Here is a 7,513-nt window from a genome sequence, read left to right as displayed (position 1 = left end):
GTTAAATAACTGAGAGGCAAGGGTGTTTGGAGAGAGCAGGGGCTGGGGAATAGAAGACTGTGGAATTCCTTTTTGTCATTTTTTCAGTTGTGTCTGACTCTTCATGACCCCATTTGAGGTTTTCTTGGCAAAGATACTAGAGTACTTTGCCATTTCCATCACCAGCTCATTTTACAGATGAGGAACCTGAGGCAAACAAGATTTGACTTCCTTGGGGTCACACAGCTATTGAGTGTCTGATGCCAGATTTGAACTCAGGGCTTCCTGACTCCAAGCCCAGTGCTCTTTTCACTGTGCCACTTAGCTGACCAAGAGTTCCTTAGACGATAGTAACAAAAATCTGTATAGGATCAAGTGGATTTTTCTATCACTTTCTTCCTTCAATTCTATACTTTTTTTTCTCCCCATTTTCTACAGTTACATTCTCCCCTCACTTCTACAACTCCTTTTGCTAACATAGCACACAGACTTCCCCTTTCCTTTCTGCCACTCTAACAATACTGTTACATACTGACTTGAATTGTACTTGATTGTGAAGCAATGGGAATGGGTTGCTAAGGGAGACCATGGAATCTCATGCCATGGAGTTCTTTAAAACTAAGAGGAACATCTGTCTAAAAGGGACAGCTTAATCTGACATCTGCTCTGAGGTAGGAAAGAGTTAATTACTTCAAAAGGGCCTACAAACTCCATGGATTCTAGATTTTTAAATAAGATACTCCTTCTAATCATTGTGGGGGCCCATATTTGAAACATTTCTAGTTTGTGGATAGCAGTTTGACAGAAAGTAGGCATAGAGCCAACACATCATATTTTATATCAAGATAAGGTCAAACTGGGTACATAATTTAGATATAAAGGGGAATATCATAAAAAAATTAATAGTTACTTGTCAGATCAATGAATCAAGGAAGAATTTATGACCAAATACAAGATAGAGAATATAATGGGAAATAAAATGAATATTTTGAATTATATAAAATTAAAATGTTTTGTACAAACAAAATCAATGCAGTCAAAATTAGAAGAAAAGCAGGAAATTGGGGGGGGAATTTTACATCAAGTTTCTTTGATAAGACCTCATTTCTCAAACATATAGGGAACTGAGCCAAATTTATAAAAATGAGCCATTTCCCAATTGATAGTCAAAGGATATATATAGGTAATTTTCAGAAAAAGAAATCAAAATTATTAATAGTCATGAAAAAATGCTCTAAATCACTATTGATTATAGAAATGCAAATTAAAGCAACTCTGAGGTATCATCTTATGCCTATCAGATTGGCTACTAGGACAGAAAAGGAAAATAACAAATGCTGGAGGAGATATGGAAAAATAGATACACTAATGTATTGTTGGTAGAGTAGTGAACTGGTCCAACCATTTTGGAAGGAAATTTGGAACTATGCCCAAAGGACTATAAAACTATTCCTACCCTTTGACTCAACAATACCACTACTGTATATCAAAGAAATCAAAGAAAAAGGGAAAGGACCTATACATACAAAAATAAACAGCTCTTTTTTGTGTGATGACAAAGAATTGGAAATTGAGGGGATGCCCAGCAGGGGAATGATTGAATAAGTTATGGTATACAATTGTGATGAAACACTATTGTAAGAAATAAAGGGGACAGTTTTAGAAAAGCCTGGAAAGATTTATTTGAACTGATGCAAAGTGAAGTAAGCAGAACCAGGAGAACATTGTACACAGTAATAGCAACATGATAATGATGATCAATTATGAAAGACTTAGTTACTCTAATCAATACAATAATCCAAGATAATTCCAAAGGACTTGCAAAGAAAAATGCTGTTTATATCCAGAGATGGAACTAATGAACTCTGACTACAGATGGAAGCATGTTTTTTTCATTTACTTAATGTTTTTTTCCTTTTCTTTCTTTTTTGGTTTCTTTCTTTTTGCAGCATGGCTAATATGGAAATATGTTTTGCATGACTTCACATAATTGATACCTTATTGCTTTCCTTTGCAATGGGTGGGAGAGGAACTGGAGGGAGAGAGAGAATTGGGAACTCAAAATTTAAAAAAATTGATGTTTAAAATAAATAAAGTATAATTATTAAAAAGAAACATTCATGAAAGCTTAATAATAAAATTATTTCTTGATTTCAAAAAACACCCACAAACATTTGGAAATATTTGGCAGGATTTGCCAGAACTAAAATGTGTCAGGAAAGCCTTCAAGAATCCAGGGCTACCTTCCACATTATGACAATGTATTAAAATGTAACTTTATCATAGTGGTCTAATATATCTGTTGTTCAAGGACTAGTATAGCTATAGCTAAGTTCTGAGGAGCTTAACAGTTTGACTGCAGAATGATGGAGGTATTTTTCAGCCACAATAACATTCAAAGACTAGTAAGTTGTAGAGAGTTGTAATGAGTCAGTAAAGGGAATAATCTCAACAACACAATAACAGATCCTTGAAGTATCAAAGCAAATATTCCTAATGTAGGAAAACAGCAAGAGTTTTCCCCAGGGCCAAAATACAGCACCAAGATAAGAGTTTTTCCGCAGGATTATTCAATCCATTCAATCAATCAGAGAATCTGACAGTTGGAAGAAACCTCTGCAGCCACCTAGTCCAATCCGCACAGAAAAGAAATCCTCATCATAACAAATCCAACAAGTGGCCATCCTGACTCTACTTGAACTTCTCCAGAGATGGGAAACACCCCTCAAGGTAGCCCATTCCACTTTTGGAACCCTCTAATTATTAGGATGTTATTCTGATTTCAAGCTGAACTTTGTATCTTTGCAACTCCCACCCATTGCTCTGCCCTCTGGGGACAATTAGAACAAGTCTAATCCCTGTGTGACTGTCCTTCAGATGCCAGAAGATAGGTATTACATCTTCTTTTCTCCAGGCTAAAGGTTCCAAGTGACTTAAATCAGTGCTCTTATTTTGTGGACTTAAGGTCTTTAATTACGCTGGTCACCTCCTCTGGACACTCTCCCACTTATCAAAGTCCTTCTTAAACTTTTGTGCCTAGAACATAACATAATACCCTGGATGAGGTCTGACCAGGGTAGAGTACAGTGGGACTATCACTTCCCTATTCCTGGAGGCTAGTCTCTATTAATGCATCCTAAGATTGCATTAGCTTTTTTGGTTGCTGTATCAGACTAATTAATGATTCATATTTACCTTTCAGCCCACTGAAATTCCCAGATCTTTTTCAGAACAACTTCTTCTGTCCATGACTCCCCCATTTTATAGAATGTTTTTGTTTTTGCTACTGATAGACATATACAATGAGATTTAGAATGCAGGCCATGAGATTGGAGGACAATGACCTAACCTCTTTTGTTTCGTTTTTGTCCTGGTTCAAATTCAATTTCATGAAAGATCCAGAGGAATTGAAGGGCTAAAGAAAACCAAAGTGCTTCACACCCACATAACTTGAATTGGGGTTTCTTTGGCTGAGTCTACTAAGTGGTTGTTATCCTTCATTCTCTAAGAGGAGCAAAATGACATCACTATGCTAGAGTCAAATTACAGTGTGTCTGACTATGGCAGATCAGACCAATGCGAGCCCAGACTGTTCTGCCATAGGTCAGGCACAAATAAGTCTGTGTGAACATTTGGGGTGAATTCTCTAAATTTGTGCTTCACATTTCTTTTGAGTTGCTTCAATTCTGCTTTGCTCATAGAGCACAGCACTTCTCTGATGAGGGCACGCCATGCTGGGCGGTCCTGTGCCAGTGTCTCCCATGTCACACAATCAATTCCAAAGTTCTTAAGAGAGACCTTGAGAGTGTCCTTGTGTTGCTTCTTCTTACCACCATGTGAATGCTTGTGCTGTGTGGGTTCTCCATAAAATAATCCTTTTGGCAAGCGTACGTTTTACATTCGAACAATGTGGCCAGCCCATCAGACTTGTGTTCTCTGAAGTAGAGTTTGAATGTTTGGCAGTTTAGTTCAAGAAAGGACCTCAGTGTCTACTATCTTATCCTGCCAGGTGATCTTCAGAATCTTCCTAAGGCAATTCAAACAGCAGCAATTCATCTTCCTGGCATATCACTGGTCCAGGTTTCACAAGCATACAACATTGAGGTCCTAGTAGCCTGAGCCTGCTAGGGCAGTGGTGGAGAACTTGTGGCCTTGAGGCCACACATGGCAGTATAGGTCCTCAAGCGGGTCCTTTGATTGAATCCAAACTTCATAGAACAAATCCTTTTACTGAGGGGATTAAGTTTGGATTCAAAGGGCCCACTTGAGGACCCAGAGAGCCACTTGTGGCCTCTAGGCTTCAGGTTCCCCACCCCTATGCCAGGAAATAGCATCCACATAAAGGAATTAAGGGGGGGGGGGTGTAAGGAATTTCTAATCTTGAATAAGATAATTGTCTGGGACAATGGATTGCAATTCAAAACCACAGGTAGTTCAAAGAAAGGACTTAATCTTAGTCTGAGGATATTATGACTATCTTTTCTTTTTTTCCAGATCTTTTAGCTGAGTATGCTGCTTTATGCCTCAGCAATGACTAAAGGTCAGTCAGCCTGTTTGTTTTAGGGAGTCAAATCAAGTTAATAAGCATTTAGTAGGTTCCTATTATGTGCCAGGCATTGTGCTAAGAGCTAGGGGTACAAAAGGGGGGCAAAAAGCACCCTGTCCTTGAGGAGCTCACAAGCCAATAGAGGAGACTTAAGGAGAGGTATATCATAATGGATGGGAGCCAAGATGGCTATAGAATACCCTGAAGAGATGAAGCCCAGAAGTTGGCAGCTGAAATAAGTTTGGGAACCACACACCCTGGGGAAAATGCACAGCATTAGAGCAATACTCAGTAGAGAGCAACTTGATGGTATGGTAGACAGAGTGCTGGGCTTGGAGTCAAGAAGAACATAGTTCAAATCCAGCCTCAGACACTTACTAGCTGTGTGACCTTGTGTAAGTCACTTAACATGTTTACCTCAGTTTCCCCAACTATAAAATGGAAATAATAATAGCACTTTCCTCCAAGGGTTGTTGTGAGGATCAAACGAGATAATATTTGTAAGGTACCTGGCACATAGTAGGTACTATATTAATGTTGCTGTTATTATTAATGACATTACCAAAGGACATCAACATCCCTGTAGTGTTGGAAGTCTGAGAGGGCTTGACCATATATTGTTCCCTGTCTGTACGTCCATGGGTGTCCCAATCACATGGATTCCTAGTATTTGCCTCTTCATACATATTCCCTATCCACAAGTATTCCCTATCTTTGTTCACTCTGTGCATATGCCATCGTCACACATATTCTCTATGTAGGTGTCCTCTCTCACTAGTGGTATGGTGTCTGTACCCCATATGTACATGTGGGGAATCTTCAACTGACACTTTATTTGCTCTGTGAATGTCTTTTGTTTGAACTAATGTGTTTGCTGGCTGGCTGATAAAAGAAAACATACTATTGAGGGCGTGTGAACTATGGATATAAGTGGGTTCTGATGCGCAGAGTGCCTTGAATCTGGGGTAGCTTTTTGGGAAGATGTGAGAGAGATTACTTCAGAGGCTACATTTCTAATATGGCCATCAGCATTTCCTATTATTCATTGACAAAAATGTAGTTTTCCATTCACAAGGCCTAGTGATGAGCAGACTTCAGTCGAGCATGTTGAAATAATAAAAAAAAAACCAACTGAGACACATTTTCAGCTCAAAGGAGACTGATCAACTCTAAACCTGAAGGAGAATGCCTCTCTTAATGAGTGTTTACTGATGAAAAGCAGAACAGACCACGGTAAAAAGTCACCAATTCCATTCTACATTTATTACAATGGATGGTGGACTAGTGGTTATTTCTATGCCAAAATCAATTTCTTTCCCAGTAATAGTGGGAGGAGATTCTTTATCTCACACTCTTTCCAAACAATAAAGATGTAAGTCTAGGGAGAGCAATTAAAGCAGCTACAGAGACTGGCTAAAAGATTTTGGCTCTGCAGCAATGCCTAGAACAGGATGAACTGATAGCCTTACCCTTATGAACTCCTCCATAACAGACTGTGAATGGATGCCAATTGTTCAAAGATAGCAGGAGGAGACTTTTGAAACTAGCTGTGTAACTTTAGGCAATTCACTCTCTGAATCTTCATTTTGTTATCTGTAAAATGAGGTTGTGAGATGAGATCTTTAAGGATGCCTTTTAGTCTCCTAAGTGGCCTTTTTTTTTAATGGGCTGTACTAATCTATTGGATTTTTCCTAAAGTTTTTCAACTAGTCAGGCATAAGTAACTTGGGTTTGAGAAAATGGGAAGGACTGCCTTTGATGGAGGAAGGGAATCCGCTGCAAAGGGGCTATCAACATTTATAGTGAAACTCTGGATTATGATGAGGTACCTGCAAAGGAGATAGGATCCTGCAGCTTTATGAGTCATGGGTTGACCTAGCTCTTGAGTGCATTTATGGATTCTATTGGTTAAGATCCATTTCAAGTTGGAGGAAGGCATCCTAGTGAGATTTGAAAGAGATCTTAAGACAACTTTAGCAGGACAGCCTGTGCCAGTAGAGATGGGCCTGTGCCCTGGCCCTTTGCTAAAGGACATGTTCAACCTATTAGTACCTGATATGTCCTTTTGTATGACTGGGGGCTATGTTGAAGATGTTTGGTAACTGAGAGGGGCAGGCACCCCCTCAATAGATATAAGCTGTGGAAAAGCTCTTGCCTCAAACTGTATGATACATCTTTTTAATTTTAATTTTTGCTGTTTTGCTGTTCTGCTGAAATACTATTTTGTGTTTAAGTATATAATAAAAAATAAAATTATTTTTAGAAAGAAAAAGAAAAACTTTCCCCTCCCTTTTTTGGGGGGACACATCTAGGCTAACTCTACTCTGTACTTCCAGCAAGGGAGGAAGGGAAGAAATAGCAGTGAGTGAGTGAAAACACAGCAATAGTGATCAACACATGCTGATAGATTGGCAAACAAGTCTGGCACCTAAGCCACTGGGAACCAACTGGCAATTGCAAGATTCTCAGGGAGATGAGAATATAGTGCATGCCATTCACCCAACTTCTAATCTACCTAGCTGAACTATTGTCTAGCCCACACCCCCACATCTTTTGTACATGAACAGCACAAAAGAGTTTATTAAATACTAAAATCTAGATAAACTCTATCTACAACATTCTTCTCTTCTACCAGTTTAGTAACCTTGTCAAAAAAGGAAGTGATATTAGCTTAGCACAACATGTTCTGGATAAAGCCATCCTGGCTCTTTGTGATCTATGCTTCTTGTCCTAGATGTTTAGTATTCGTTTAATAGTATTTTAGAGGAGGCAGCTAGGCAGGGAATTGGATAGAGCACCTGCCCTGGAGTCAGTGAGTTCAAATGTTACCTCAGACACTTAACATTTACTAGCTGTGTGAGCCTGGGCAAGTCACTTAACCCCATTGCCTAGCCTACCCCCTCAAAATAAAATATATTTTAGAGTTTTTCCTAAGAAGTGAAGCTAAATTCATGGAACTGCAGAATGCCATTATGTTCCCCCCTCCCC

At 39.0% G+C, this 7,513-nt stretch overlaps 1 protein-coding gene across 4 annotated transcripts in view; it reads left to right on the top strand.

The window, feature by feature from the left end:
* Window positions 1-586: 586 nt before the first annotated feature.
* Window positions 587-7,513, top strand: part of STK3 (serine/threonine kinase 3) — a 485,213-nt gene continuing 478,286 nt past the window's right edge. For all 4 annotated transcript variants that reach the window (XM_078153675.1, XM_020969092.2, XM_078153672.1 and 1 more), the window contains exon 1: window positions 587-650. The gene's annotated coding sequence lies outside the window, so the exon portion shown is untranslated. The remainder of the gene's footprint in view (window positions 651-7,513) is intronic.

Source organism: Phascolarctos cinereus, unplaced genomic scaffold (assembly GCF_003287225.1).
Source record: "Phascolarctos cinereus isolate Bilbo 61053 unplaced genomic scaffold, phaCin_HiC Scaffold_4;HRSCAF=312, whole genome shotgun sequence".
NCBI classification, from domain to species: Eukaryota; Metazoa; Chordata; class Mammalia; order Diprotodontia; family Phascolarctidae; genus Phascolarctos; species Phascolarctos cinereus.
The sequence above is the reverse complement of the archived record's forward strand: the minus strand, read 5'-3'. Positions and strand labels throughout refer to the sequence as shown.